The 13,550-nt window shown below is 56.4% G+C and overlaps 1 protein-coding gene across 1 annotated transcript in view; it reads right to left on the bottom strand.

Moving 5' to 3' along the window:
* KDM4B (lysine demethylase 4B) overlaps nucleotides 1–13,082 on the bottom strand; it is a 185,933-nt gene extending 172,851 nt beyond the window's left edge. Inside the window, exon 1 of the mRNA XM_025367477.1 lies at nucleotides 12,964–13,082. The gene's annotated coding sequence lies outside the window, so the exon portion shown is untranslated. The remainder of the gene's footprint in view (nucleotides 1–12,963) is intronic.
* Between the last annotated feature and the right edge of the window lie 468 nt (nucleotides 13,083–13,550).

Raw genomic sequence — 13,550 nt, 5'->3', positions numbered from 1 at the left:
TTTTTTTTTTTTGAGACAGAGTCTTGCTCTTGTCACCCAGGCTGGAGCGCAGTGGTGCGATCTTGGCTCACTGCAACCTCCGCCTCCCGGTTTCAAGAGATTCTTTTACCTCAGCCTCCCAAGTAGCTGGGATTACAGGCATGTGCCACTGCGTCTGGCTTTTTTTTTTCTTTTTTTTTTTTTTTGAGACAGAATCTCACTGTGCTGCCCAGGCTGGAGTACAGAGGTACAATCTTGGCTCACTGCAGCCTCCATCTCCCAGGTTCAAGCAATTCTCCCGCCTCAGCCTCCAAGTAGCTGTGATTACAGGCCTGCACCACCACATCCGGCTAATTTTTGTATTTTTTTAGTAGAGACAGGGTTTCTCCATGTTGGCCAGGCTGGTCTCCAACTCCTGACCTCCTCAGGTGATCCGCCCACCTCGGCCTCCCAAAGTGCTCAGATTACAGGCGTGAGTCACAGCACCTGGCTCTTCTAGAGGTTTTGTAATCATTTTAGTAACATGTTCTGGTCTCTGCTACGTGTGGGGTTGGCTTTTGGCCATGGTGTGAGGCAGGGGTCCACCTCCACCACATGACCCTTGGTAGTGTTTAGTTACATGACCGCCCCCCTGCCATGAGGTCTTCCCATGTTCATCAGCAGCCCCTGGGGTACTCATGGGGCATCCCAGGTCACCCACATCCTGTCAGGGGAGAGCAGGTGACAGTCCCCAGGCACATCACTGTTCCCACAGGGAGAGCACCACAGAAGAGGTGGGAAGAGGTGGGGCTTGGCACTGGGATGACCATTCAGTACCACCCGTGCCTGGCAGTGTCACCTGCTCCCCTGGAGAACCCACCTGCACTCCCAAGAGGCCCAGCATGGTAGGGGGGCACTCACTTACCCCTTTAACCCCCTGGGGGCATGTCCAGGTGGAGGCTGCTGGGCCCCAGGGACACACTTAGAACTCGGTGGCCACCTCCTAAGGCGCCCAACCCTGTCCGGGCTGGGATCAGGCCCCAGACCAGTAAAGGGAAGTGACCGAGGGATCAGCGTGCTCTCCAACCCCAGGCTGGATTTGCGGGAGCCCCAGGCTGGATTCACGGGAGCCCCAGGCTGGACTCGTGGGAGCGGCTCTGGGGAAGAAAGGCCCCGCCATCTTCTCTCAAAGCCCCTCAGGGAGGCTGGCATAGCCAACCAGACAGCGGGGCAACACCAACAAAGGGACGGTGAGGGACAGGACAGCCGTCGGGCCCTGGTGTGGTGGAATCAGGGGTCCTGCTCACCAGGGGTGACCTTACAGGACAAAGCAGAGGGTGAGTCAGAGCTGTGGTCAGCTGGGGCCACTCTGCCCCATGGAGCAGAGACACAGGGGCCCTGTGGCTGCACGGCGAGGTCCCTGCCAGGGCAGGCCAGCTCAGGCTGGACGCAGGGCAGAGCAGAGAGAGGAGGCCCGTGGCCTGGTCTCACCACTAACGACCTGGAGCCCAGACCCTGTGGCCTCACACGGCACCTCTGCACCCCTGCAGGCCCGTCCGGCCACTGCGCCTCGAAGCCTAGCCACGGCCCAGCCTCCACCAAACTGACCCTGCCCCACCCCTGCCCCTAAGACAGCCCCACAAATGGTTTCTAAGCCGTCTCTGCCCGGGCGCCGGCTCAGTCCACAGTCTGCATGGTGCAGCACAGGAATCCCTGAGCTTTGCCACGGACTGGGGAGAGGATGGGGCTGAAAAAATGAGAAACAACTTAAATGCCCACTGAGATCAATGGAAACCAAACCAGGGCCCTCCCGCACAGGGGAATAGGACGCAGCCAGGAACAGGGACAAGACGGGCCTGGCGCAGTGGCTCACGCCTGTCATCCCAGAACTTTGGGAGGCCAAGGCAGGCCGATTACTTGAGGCCAGGAGTTCGAGACCAGCCTGGCCAACGTGGTGAAACCCCGTCTCTATTAAAGATACAAAAATTAGCCGGGTGTGGTGGTGGATGCCTGTAATCCCAGCTGCATAGGAGGCTGAGGCAGGACAATCACTTGAACCCAGGAGGCGGAGGTTGAGGTGAGCCGAGATAACGCCACTGCACTCCAGCCTGGGTGACACAGTGAGACTCCATTTCAAAAAAAAACAAAAAGAAAGAAAAGGGAAGAGGCTCTGACACACACCACGCGTAGATACACCTTGAGAATATCATGCCCACTGAGAGAAGCCAGACACAACAGGCCGCATAGCGTGTGACTCCATTTCTATGAAATGTTCAGGACACGCCGATCCAGAGACAGGAAAGAGATGTATGGGTACCAGTAGATGGGGGAGGGGATGGAGAGTGACCACTGGTGGAGACAGGGTGCCTTTGTGTAATAATAGAAATGTTCTAACATTTGATAGTGGTGATGGCTGCACAACTGTGTGAATGTACTAAAACCCATTAAATTATATCTTTTTTTTTTTTTTTTTTGAGACAAGGTCTTGCTCTGTCACCCAGGCTGGAGTGCAGTGGCCTGATCTCAGCTCACCAGAGCCTCCACTGCCTGAGTTCAAGCGATTCTCATGCCCCAGCCTCCCAGGTAGCTAGGACTACAGGCATGCACCACTACGCCCGGCTAATTTTTTTGTATTTTTAGTAGAGATGGGGTTTCACCATTTTGCCCAGGCTGGTCTCAAACTCCTGACCTCAAGAGATCTGCCCACCTCAGCCTCCCAAAGTGCTAGGATTGCAGGCGTGAGCCACTGTGCCCAGCCTAAACTGTATACTTTAAAAAGATGAATTTTATAGCACGTGAATGGTATCTCCATAAAAATATATATTTTTTAAAATGGCAGGATCATCTCTAAGAGAGGCTGTCCTAGAAAACTCAGAACCTGGCCAGCACACTGAAGCCAATGGTTGGGCAACTGTGAGGTGGCTCTCCCTGGTGACAGGAATGGCTTCTCCACTTGCCAACTAGACTCTGAGCTCCTCGAGGACAGGGCTGCCTGCTGCCTCGTGTACCCATGATCACACTGGTTCGGGGGACGCCTCTAGAGACACCCCAGAGCCCGGGTACCCGGCTGCCTGCAGCGTGCCAGGCCGACTTCACCCTGACCCCATCCCCTCTCGGGTCTCCCAGGCCACACCCCCAAATCCCCCTCGCTACTTCCTCTGCTCCCAAGCTCACAGTCATCTGTGACAGTTCCCACAGTGGACAAGGCTCTGCGCAAACAGCAGTTCCTCTGGGAAGCCTCCCTGCCCTGCCCTGTGCTTCCCCCGGCTTGGTTTTTTGGGGTTTTTTTTGAGATATGGTCTTGCTCTGTTGCCCAGGCTGGAGAGCAGTGGTGTAATCATGGCTCACTGTAGGCTCAAACTCCTGGGCTCAAGCAATCCTCCTGCCTCAGCCTCCCGAGGAGCTGGGACTACAGACAACACATGTGGCAAATTTTTTCTAATTTTTGTAGAGATGGGGTCTCGCCACGTTGCCCTTGCTGGTCTTGGACTCCTGGCCTCCACCAATCCTCCCACCTTGGCCTCCCACAGTGCTGGGTTACAGCCATCCGGCCTCCAGGCTTGGTTTCTATCCCTCTTGGCAGTTCTTTTCCATCTCCTTCCACCAAGAGGCCCTGCGGGCAGGAGACGCTGGTCATCTGGCCACCCTGTGCCCCTGACCAGGCACGCATGCATTTGACAACTGTCAGGCGGAATTGGACAATGCAAACCCACTCAGAAGGACCCAGGGTGTGGCACCACCACAGCCATGCCGCCCCAGCTCCCAGTGATCACACAGCAGCCTGGGCTTGACCACACCCACTCACTGCAGCCCATCCCTCTTCCCTCCCTGGGCCAGTGACAGGCTCAGAAGTGCACAGGAGTTGTTTCGATTAACGCAGCTGCCCTTTGGGCTCTGGCTGAGAAGAAGGCTCTGCTCTGCCTTTGGGGTACACAGGACACCCGTGGTTGGAGGGGCCAAGAAAATTCTGTGGCTTCCACCAACTCCAGCCCAGACAGACAGTAACATGAGATGCCTTATGTTCTTTTATTTTTTGGGGTTTTTTTGTTTGTTTGTTTGTTTTGAGACAGAGTCTCACTACATTGTGCAGGCTGGAGTGCAGTGGTGCGACCTTGGCTCACTGCAACCTCTGCCTCCCAGGTTCAAGTGATTCTCCTCCCTCAGCCTTCCGAGTAGCTGAGATAAGAGGCACGCACCACCACGCCCGGCTATTTTTTGTATTTTTAGTAGAGATGGGGTTTCACCACGTTGACCAGGCTGGTCTCGAACTCCTGACTTCAGGTGATCCACCCTCCTCGGCCTCCCAAAGTGCTGGGATGACAGGCGTGAGCCACTGCGCCCAGCCAAGATGCCTTATGTTCTAGGGGTGTCAGGAGAGCGACTTCCTCCACCTCGTCCCCACCCTTCCTGAGGGAAGCAGTTGGAATACAGCAGTGAACAGGAGTTGAAATTCCAGGGGCTTGACCCAAGTGCATGCTAGAGACGGCAATCCTCTCTCTCCTGAGCAAGATAATCAGCTCCATGCAGCCCGACAGCAAGACAGGAGGCCCGCTCTGCCTCCAGCCAACACTGTCTGACAGATGGGATTTTAGGAGAGTATGGAGATGCTGCAGGAAGGGGACGACGGCAACATGACGCGACTGTCCCGGTCCAGGAGCCTGGCTCGGGTCCTGCTCACATCCCAGGGAGCCCAGGGTGGCGCCCCTCACTCGGGACACCCAGCCAGCATGTCAAGTGCTGTTCCCAGGGGCGCCCGGGCTGGCCAGCTTCCAGGCTGCTACCCAGACACGCTGCAGTCTGGAGTCCGGGCTGAGGACACAGCCCATTTCCAACCCGCCGTGATCGAGGGGTCCGCGGCACCCGCGGGTAGTTTCAGGCCGGCTCTGTGGTCAAAAGGGACCCCTGGGACCCATCACACAAAGAGCGATTCTGAATCCACGGCCGGCTGATCTTACACAAATCATCCGTCTCCACGTTCCCTCCCTGGAGACTAGGGCAGCCACCGAAACAAAAACAGGCCCACTGCCACCGCTGGCAGCCCACAAGGTGCCATCACTGCGGTCCAGCTATAAATGCTGAAGGGAGGTCTGTGCCGGGGGCAATCCTGCCACTGTGCCCTCAGCCGACGTTTTCATAGCGGGTTGCCCGAGCTTGTCTGAAAAATGCAACAGTGGTCGCGCCTACTGGCAAACAGGGCCAGGTCTGCATAAGTGACTGTCACTGTGCACCTGAGAGCCCTCGGGGTCTCGGGGTGCAGCAGCCATTGGCAGTCGGCCTCGGGATTCTCAGCCTTTGTCCACCGAACACACACGATCCCAGTCCAGAGCCACAGAGCAACTTCGCGCTCGGCCACTGCCAAGGAGGCACAGCCCGCCAGCGTGGCAGAGATGGCTGGACACAAACTTGTCATCCATCCCCTCGTGTTCGCTGAGATCGCTGAGGTGGATAAAGAAAGAAAAGAAAGGGGGAAGGGAGGCAGAGCCAGAGAAGCAGGGAGAGACAGAGGGCAAGCAAAAAAAAAAAAAGAAAAGAAAAAAAGGCCACTTTTGAAAGCCAAGAAATTCTGAGCAAGCCTCTCCAGATTGTTTATTTCAATCAAGGAAAGAAAGCATGACCGTAAATTAACGGTACGGTTTCTTGACAAGTCAGAACGTTCCTGGGACAGGCCCAAATCTAAGATGCCAGAGACCTACTTGGCTCAGAAAACGCCTGTCAGCCGGGAGAAGAGTGAGACAAAGGAAGTGTGGCCGGGCACAGTCCCCTACTCGGCCACTGACCGCACGATGGCCACCGACGGGCACCTATCCACTCACTCTACAAAGCTGAGCTCTGCACCGGCTCAGCCACCTCGCTCATGAGTCTCCCTGTGCTCAGGGCTGGAAGAAACCACCATCTGCGACTCCCCGCCCCTCCCATCGGGGGCGCTAGCATTGGTAATGAGGAGAGTTCGGATGCTTACAAAACAAAAGCCTTGTGAAATTGTGCAATGCCGTCTTCCTTTTAAACAAAACCTCAGTTCCTGCCAGGTCACACTGAACTCCTTGGGCCGAGTACACGACTCGACGTGCTTCTGACACTTGGTGAGTTGTAACAGAAAGGCGGCCGTGTGAACCCCACAGCAAGAGAGTCCGGCGTCTCAAACAGTGAAGTGTTCCCCCAACCTACACGGTTTGTAGCTGCTTTTTTCCTCCTTTATGGTGAGGCTGTCTGGGTGGATGTCAGCATCACATTTTCTTACATTCCTGCAGTTTTAAGGATCCTTGAAATTACCCATGACACTCCCCCCCCTTTTTCTTTTTTGAGACTGAATTTCCCTCTTGTTGCTCAGGCTGGAGTGCAGTGACACGATCTCAGCTCACCACAACCTCCGCCTCCCGGGTTCAAGCAATTCTCCTGCCTCAGCCTCCCGAGCAACTGGGATTACAGGCATGTACCACCACGCCGGCTAATTTTGTATTTTTAGTAGAGACAGGGGTTCTCCATGTTAGTCAGGGTAGTCTCGAACCCCTGACCGCACGTGATCCACCCGCCTCAGCCTCCCAAAGTGCTGGAATTACAGGCGTGAGCCACCACACCCGGCCATGACCCATATTTTTTTTAAGTCTATGACTCTAAATGCTTTTAAGTTGGGAAGATACAAATTCACACTCAGGCTGGGCACAGTGGGTCACACCTGTAATCCAAGCACTCTGGGAGGCCAAGACGGGCAGATGCCCTGAGGTCAGAAGCTGGAGACCAGACTGGCCAACATGGCGCAATCCCATCTCTACTAAAAATACAAACATTAGCCGGGCATGGTGGCAGGCACCTGTAATCCCAGCTACTTGAGAGGCTGAGGCAGGAGAATTGCTTGAACCCGGGAGGTGGAGGTTGCGGTGAGCCAAGATCAGCCCACTGCACTCCAGTCTGGGCCACACACCAAAACTCTGTCTCAAAAAAAAAAAAAAAAATTCATTCATTCAACAAGGAATGTCTACTGAACACCCAACATGTCCCAGGAGCTGCCCTACATCTTAGGGGGTCGCAAGGCTGACGTTTCCATAGCTTTCCACAGTGCGACACTCACACCCTAGCCAGGTATTTGCAAACTGCACCCCACAGGTTCAGTCCTGCCTGCCGCCTGTTTTTGTACAGCCTGCAGTCTAAGAATGGTTTTGACATCTTTTAGTGGTTGCAAAAAAAAAAAAAAAAAAAAAAAGCAAAAGAAGAAAAATGTCTTATAATGATGTAAAAATTGCATGGAATTCACATGTTTGTGTCCATAAATAAAGTTTTATTGAAACACAGGCACACTTGCCCATGGGAGCTTTCTAGCTACAACAGCAAAGCAGAGCGGTCTGGACAGAGATGACCTCTGGCTTACAAAGCCGAAAATATGTACTGTCTGGCCCTTCCAGAAAAAGCCCCTGCCCTAGTAGATGAGACAAACAGATACACAAACAGATTAATACCCAGCTCTGATCATGTGACATGCAAAGAAGGAGAAGCAGGGAAGGGAGGCGACTGGAGTGACAAGGAGCCCGCTGGGTGGAAAGAGCCCCAGGCAGCGGGCACCGCAAGTGCACAGGTCCTGGGGAAGGGAAGGGCGGGCAGGGAAGGTGGCTGTGCCAGGAAAGGAGCAGGCGCAGGAGGGAGAGCGGGAGGAAAGGAAGGACAAGGCCACAGATGACAGAGCGAAGGGGCCACGTGAAAGGGCCTGGAATTTTTCCCAAGGGCAATAGGAAGCCACCGGAAGGTTCTGAGCAGGGGAAGATCTTTTGTTTGTTTTGGTTTTTACTCGTTTGAGTACCTTTTTTTTTTTTTTTTTTTTTGAGACAGAGTCTCACTCTGTCTCCCAGACTGGAGTGCAGTGGTGTGATCTCAGCTCACCGCAGCCTCTGCCTCCCAGGTTCCAGAGATTCTCGTGCCCCCACATCCCAAGTAGCTGGGACTACAGGCGCCCATCACCACGCCCAGCTGATTTTTGTATTTTTGTAGAGATGGGATTTCACCATGTTGGCCAGGCTGGTCTCAAACTCCAGACCTCAGGTGATCATCCCGCCTTGGCCTCCCAAAGTGCTGGGATAACAGGTGTGAGCCACCGCACCTGGCCTTTTATTTTATTTTATTTATTTTATTTTATTTATTTTTTTGAGACGGAGTCTTGCCCTGTCACCCAGGCTGGAGTGTAGTGGAGGATCTTGGCATAATTCTCCTGTCTCAGCCTCCCAAGTAGCTGGGACTACAGGTGTGTACCGCCATGCCCAGTTAATTTTTTTTATTTTTGTAGAGACGAGGTTTCACCATGTTGGCCAGGCTGGTCTCGAACTCCTGACCTCACGTGATCTGCCTGCCTCAGCCTCCCAAAGTGCTGGGATTATAGGCGTGAGCCACTGCACCCAGCCAGTTATTTTGTTTTTAATATACTTTGTTTTAGGGAGCAGTTTTAGGTTCACAGCAGAACTAAGCAGGAGGTAGAGACTTCCCATGTTCCCCGCCCCCACAGGGAAGGCCATTTTCCGAGCTCCTCGAGGGAGCAGCAGGGAATGGACGGACCCAGATCTAATCAAGCCCAGCATCCAAGAACCGGCCATGTCACGCGGGGAGTGAGCTTGAAAATCAATTCGTCTGAAAACCAAAAAACATCAATTTGTCAATCCACTCCCGCCTCAATATTTGGGAAGATACACATTTCCTTTTTTTCAATATAGTGGTTAAGCTCATTTGAACACGGTTAGTAAAAGTATGTGCAACTTGGCCAAGCATAGTTGCTCACACCTGTAGTCCCAGCACTTTGGGAGGCTGAGGCAGGCGGATCACTGGAGGTCAGGAGTTTGAGACCAGCCTGGCCAACATGGTGAAATCCTGTGTCTACTAAAAATATAAAAGTTAGCCGGGCGTGGTGGCAGGTGCCTGTAATCCCAGCTACTGGGGAGGCTGAGGCTGAAGAATCACTTGAACCCGAGAGGCAGCACTTGTAGTGAGCTGAGATTGAGCCACTGCACTCCAGCCTGGGTGACAGAGCGAGATTCTGTCTCAAAATAAATACATACATACATACACACATACATGCATGCATACATGCATGCATACATGCATGCATACATACATAAAAATATGTGCAACTAGCACATTAACGTCCCACAACTTTGGGGACATTACTGTTCAGGAAGAGGCCAAGATCAAAGAGGTGCATCATTCGAAAATGGATTTAAAGAAAACGGTCCGGCAAATCGACAGGTCAGGGCTATGGTGACTGGAAGGGTATGGAAATGCCACCTCTGGGGGCAGCCAAGCAAGCCTGGGCAAGGACCTGCCAGAGCTCAGAGGCCAGAAAGCAGCCCAGGAAGACCCGGAGCTCAGAGGCCAGATGCACGGAGTGCAGGGGACCCTGTGGGGGACTCCTCTCCTCTCAGGTGGAAGCTGCCACCCTGGAAGGGCAGAAAGACAGTCGCGGAGAACCTGAACAACCAGGTGAGGAGTGTGGCCGGGACACAGTTTGCAAATAGGAGTCACTCACTGCTAAAGGGGAGTGGGGAGGACAGAAAGGGAGCTGAGGCCCATCACAGTCACAGCACACCATGAGCTGCTGCAGGGCTGAAGGCCAAGTCCAAGGTTCTCACTGGGGGGGTGACAGTGCTTTCCAGGGGACATTTTTGGTTGCTACAGCTTAGGGGACACTGCTACTAGCACCTGGTGGGTGGCGGTCATGGATATTGCCCACATTCATCCTACAGTGCCCAGGACAGCCCCGCCATGGAATGTCCCAGCTCAGAACGTGGACAGGGCAGAGGTGGGGAGACCCCAATGGGGCAGCAGGATCCTGCCATGTAATAAACCGGCTCTGAACTCAGAGCTCCTGGCGCCCTGCAAGCTTCAGTGTCTTTTACCCGCTTTGATCCTCACAACCACCTGGGAGGAAGGTGTTCCCATTACACCCGTTTTACAGATGAAGAAAGCGAGGACCAGAGAGGGGAAGTGACCGCCTCAGAGCAGGGATTTGAATCCAGGTCTCTCCAACTCTGAAGCCTGTGTGGGGCATGGAACCGAGGGCAGAGACCCAGAGATGTCGCCAAGACCACCAGATGAGAACGGAGCTCAGGCTGGGCCCCTGCTCTCCTGTCCGGCATCCTAACCCAGGAGCAGAGGCTCCTGGGGCAGGAAGGGGGAGGGCTGTGGCGTCTGAAGGCCCCACCAAGCTGCCTCATGGCAGGTCCCTGGAGCTGAGCCAGGAGCCCAGCGTGAAGCTGTGGATGAGGACGACGGATCTGTCATGGTGGTGACCAGCACAGGCTTGAGGAGCCCCCCACCAGCCCCCACCCCATTCATCTGCTCTCTGTCCCCTCCCGCCCAGTGGGCTCGGAAAGGTTTAGTGCCCCCGACCTGCTTTGTTACTCAGCAAGTGACTGGCTCAAGGTCACCCAGCTCTGAACCCCCAATTCCGCTCCCCGATCCAGGGAACAAAGCCACCTATGAATGCACCTCAGGCCCTCAACAGCCTTGCCTCGTCCTGCCTGCTCCCTGAGCTGGGCCCGAGGGCAGCGGACTGCACACCACCATTCCAGCTGTGACCAGGCCCTGGGCAGCCAGCTCACCCTTTCCCCCACCACACTCTAAACCCACAGGAGCCAGGGACTCCTCCCAACCTGTCCCGGCATGGCACTCGGCACTCAAAACCCAGCAGCCCAGACCAGGTGAACGCATGACCGCAAGGCCCGTCCCCACAGGTGTCAGATGGAACCGAGGACAGATGGCTTCCCTGGAGCTGAGGCTCCTCCCCAGCTCATCGGGGAGTGGGCGGGGCATAGGACAAACAGGGGCAGGAAACCAGCAGAGGAGACAGAGCAATTAGGAATTAAAGCACAGGCAGAGTGGTCAGGCGGGAGAGAAGGACACAGAGGGCGACCCCTGACCGCCCCCAGAGGGCTCCTGCAGGACGGACAGGGACTGAAGACACGGCAGGAGGCTGAGGAAGGGTCTCTTCCACAAGACAGAAAAGTACAACAAAGGCCAGGCGGGGTGCTGTGCGGTGGCTGATCAGTTATACCTTTAAGCGCCAGTAGTTAACATCTTGTTAGCAGCTCCCTCCCCAAAGAAGAAAAGGTTAGAAAATGCGAACAAACCGATTGTTACCAGGACATATATATTTCAAGTCTCAGCAACTAAACACACACGTGCACACGCAGGCACCCGCAGCTCCTGACACAGTACACGCTTCCACCAGAACAGCCTGCACACAAACACCCATCTGTGCGGCAGAATCTCCGTCACCCTCTTTTCCTCCCCAGCGGTGACCTCCTCTAGGCCAGGACGGTCTGACCCGTCCTGGTGTCGCCGGCTCAAGGAGGGGGAGTGCCCGGACCTGCCAGGTGTCCAATCAGACACACGGAGACGAGGCTGGCAAGTCCCAGAAATCCTCGGCTCAGACAGAAGTTGACTCTACCACGGCTTTACACTCCGACCTTCAGGGTTTCAAAACATAAACTGCAAAGAGGAGAGAGGCTGCCCACTGCGTCAGCAGGGGCTGCAGGAGAAGGCTGACCCCGTGTGTTGACAAACCCTCCTGGTGGCTCATAAGGAAGCTATTATTGGGGAATTAGGGGAGTCATTAGCTCTCGAACGGCAGTGATAAAAGCCCATAGGAGTCGTCTAATGAGCCTGCTTTAGGACTGGTGCTGTTTTTAGGAGCATTCTCCAGCCCGGGGAGATTCTGATAAATGGCCATTGAGGCAGAGGGGTGGGGCAGGGCACCGATCCCTTGAATGCAGCCCAGTATCCAGAGATCCCAAGACAGTGCAGGCACCCGGTGGGACCCAAAGCAACTTGCTGAATACATGCCCCAGCCAGAAACACATGGAAAAAGACGCTCTTCACATATGACAGGATCACCGGGCTCCACGGAGCTGAACCACCTTCTCACTAGTTTCACAACTCGGGGAACACTTCCCCACAAGGTGCTGCTGAATTATTAAAACACAAGCATCCTCCCCCAAGCAAACAGATGGGATGCACCCAAAAGCAGTCCATGCCTCCACTGCCCCCAGGGGCGGAAAACATGCCTCTAAAAAACTTCCACCGTGCCCAGGTGGACAGAGACCCCGTCCTGCCTGATTGTCATGGCCACCACTGAGCGCAGACCTGGGCCCTGGCAGACCCCAGGTCAAGCAGATTTCAGAGCGAGTCCGTCCCCAGCTCCCACGGGGATGTCCACGGGGGACACAGAAAAGGGGTCTCAGCGGAAGCAACTCCTCAATTCATTTCTCTAGAGCAGGGGCTTCGTTCGAGATGGCGATCAGGCTGGAAGGGGGAGGGACGGGGAGACTCGTGGAGGCTGCCGTTGCATAGCAAGACGTTTTTTTTCTAAAATCCAGATTGCATATGCTTATGGGGGGGGTGGGGGTTCGGGTACGTACGGGGGGCAAGTTTGGAAGCCACCAAGGCACAGCAGGTTGACCGGGGGTGGGGGCAGCGCAGAAGCAATGATAGGCATTTAGGGGGCATCCCTGGGTGTCCAGCTGGAGGGCTTCCCCTTAGCCCCTCTGGCGCCCAAAGGGCCAGAAACGCAGGCGGGGGTTACCCAGGTACTGGGGTCTTTTTTCTTTTTCTTGCTTTCTTTAAATAATAATAATAATAATACGCTGAGGGTTGTGCTGGGTGATAAAAGGGCCCGGCCGGGGCCACCCACGCTGTCATCTTTTGTGCGGGGCGCCAGGACCGTCTGCGCCTAGCCCCCGCGCGCCCCCGGCCCAGGAAGGGGCCCCCGCTCCCGCCCCTGGGCGCGCCCCGCCATTGTCCGGCCCCGCCGCCCCCACCCGAAAACCAGCAGGCGCCCTCGGGCCGGGCGGTTAACGCCCCCAACCACCCCGCCGGCCCGGACAAAGCGCGAGGCCCGGCCCGAGCAGGCCGCGCCCGAGGCCTGGGCCTCGAGTCCCGGGCGCGCCCGCAGCCCCGAGCCGCGACGCGGGGGCGGCCATGGCGGCGGGGTCCGCGCTCGGACACGGCCCGGCGGCCTCCCCGTGGGCTCACCTGAGGCGGCGTGCGCGGCCCAGTCCGGGAGCAGCGGCGCGCGCTCCCCCGCCCTCGGCGTCGCACCCCCAGGCCCCGCTCGGGCCGGGCCCCGCTCGGTTGCTGGCGACCGAGCCCTCCGCGAGCGCTCGCGGGGGGGGGCTTATAAGGCCGCGCGCCAGCTCCGCCCCGACTGCCATTGGCTGCCTGACCCACGCCCGAGTGCCCATTGGCCCGCGCTGACAGCTCCGCCCCTCCCCTCCGCCGGGCCCATCAACACCGCACGGCCCGCCCACCGCGCTTCGCTATTGGGCGGGGACAAACGCCGGCCTCGCCTCTTCATTGGCAGCCCGGCAGGGACACGCCGGCGCCCACCCACGTGCCCGCTGACCGGCTCCGTTCTCATTGGAGGGGGCGCACGCCAGCCAAGGCGGCCGCGACCAACCGGACGGCAGCTGGGCCTCGGATTGACAAGGGAGCCTCAGGGCCCGCCCGACGACCGCACAGAGAGGAGCTAGTATTGGCTTGCGGGGCCAGCCCGAGGCACGGACAGGCTGGGGCGGGTGCCAATCACTGCCCGCACGCTCCGGGCCCCGCCCCGGTTATCA

Source organism: Theropithecus gelada, chromosome 19 (genome assembly GCF_003255815.1).
Source record: "Theropithecus gelada isolate Dixy chromosome 19, Tgel_1.0, whole genome shotgun sequence".
Classification (NCBI taxonomy): Eukaryota; Metazoa; Chordata; class Mammalia; order Primates; family Cercopithecidae; genus Theropithecus; species Theropithecus gelada.
Note: the sequence above shows the minus strand (reverse complement) of the source record. Positions and strands in the feature narration are given on the sequence as shown.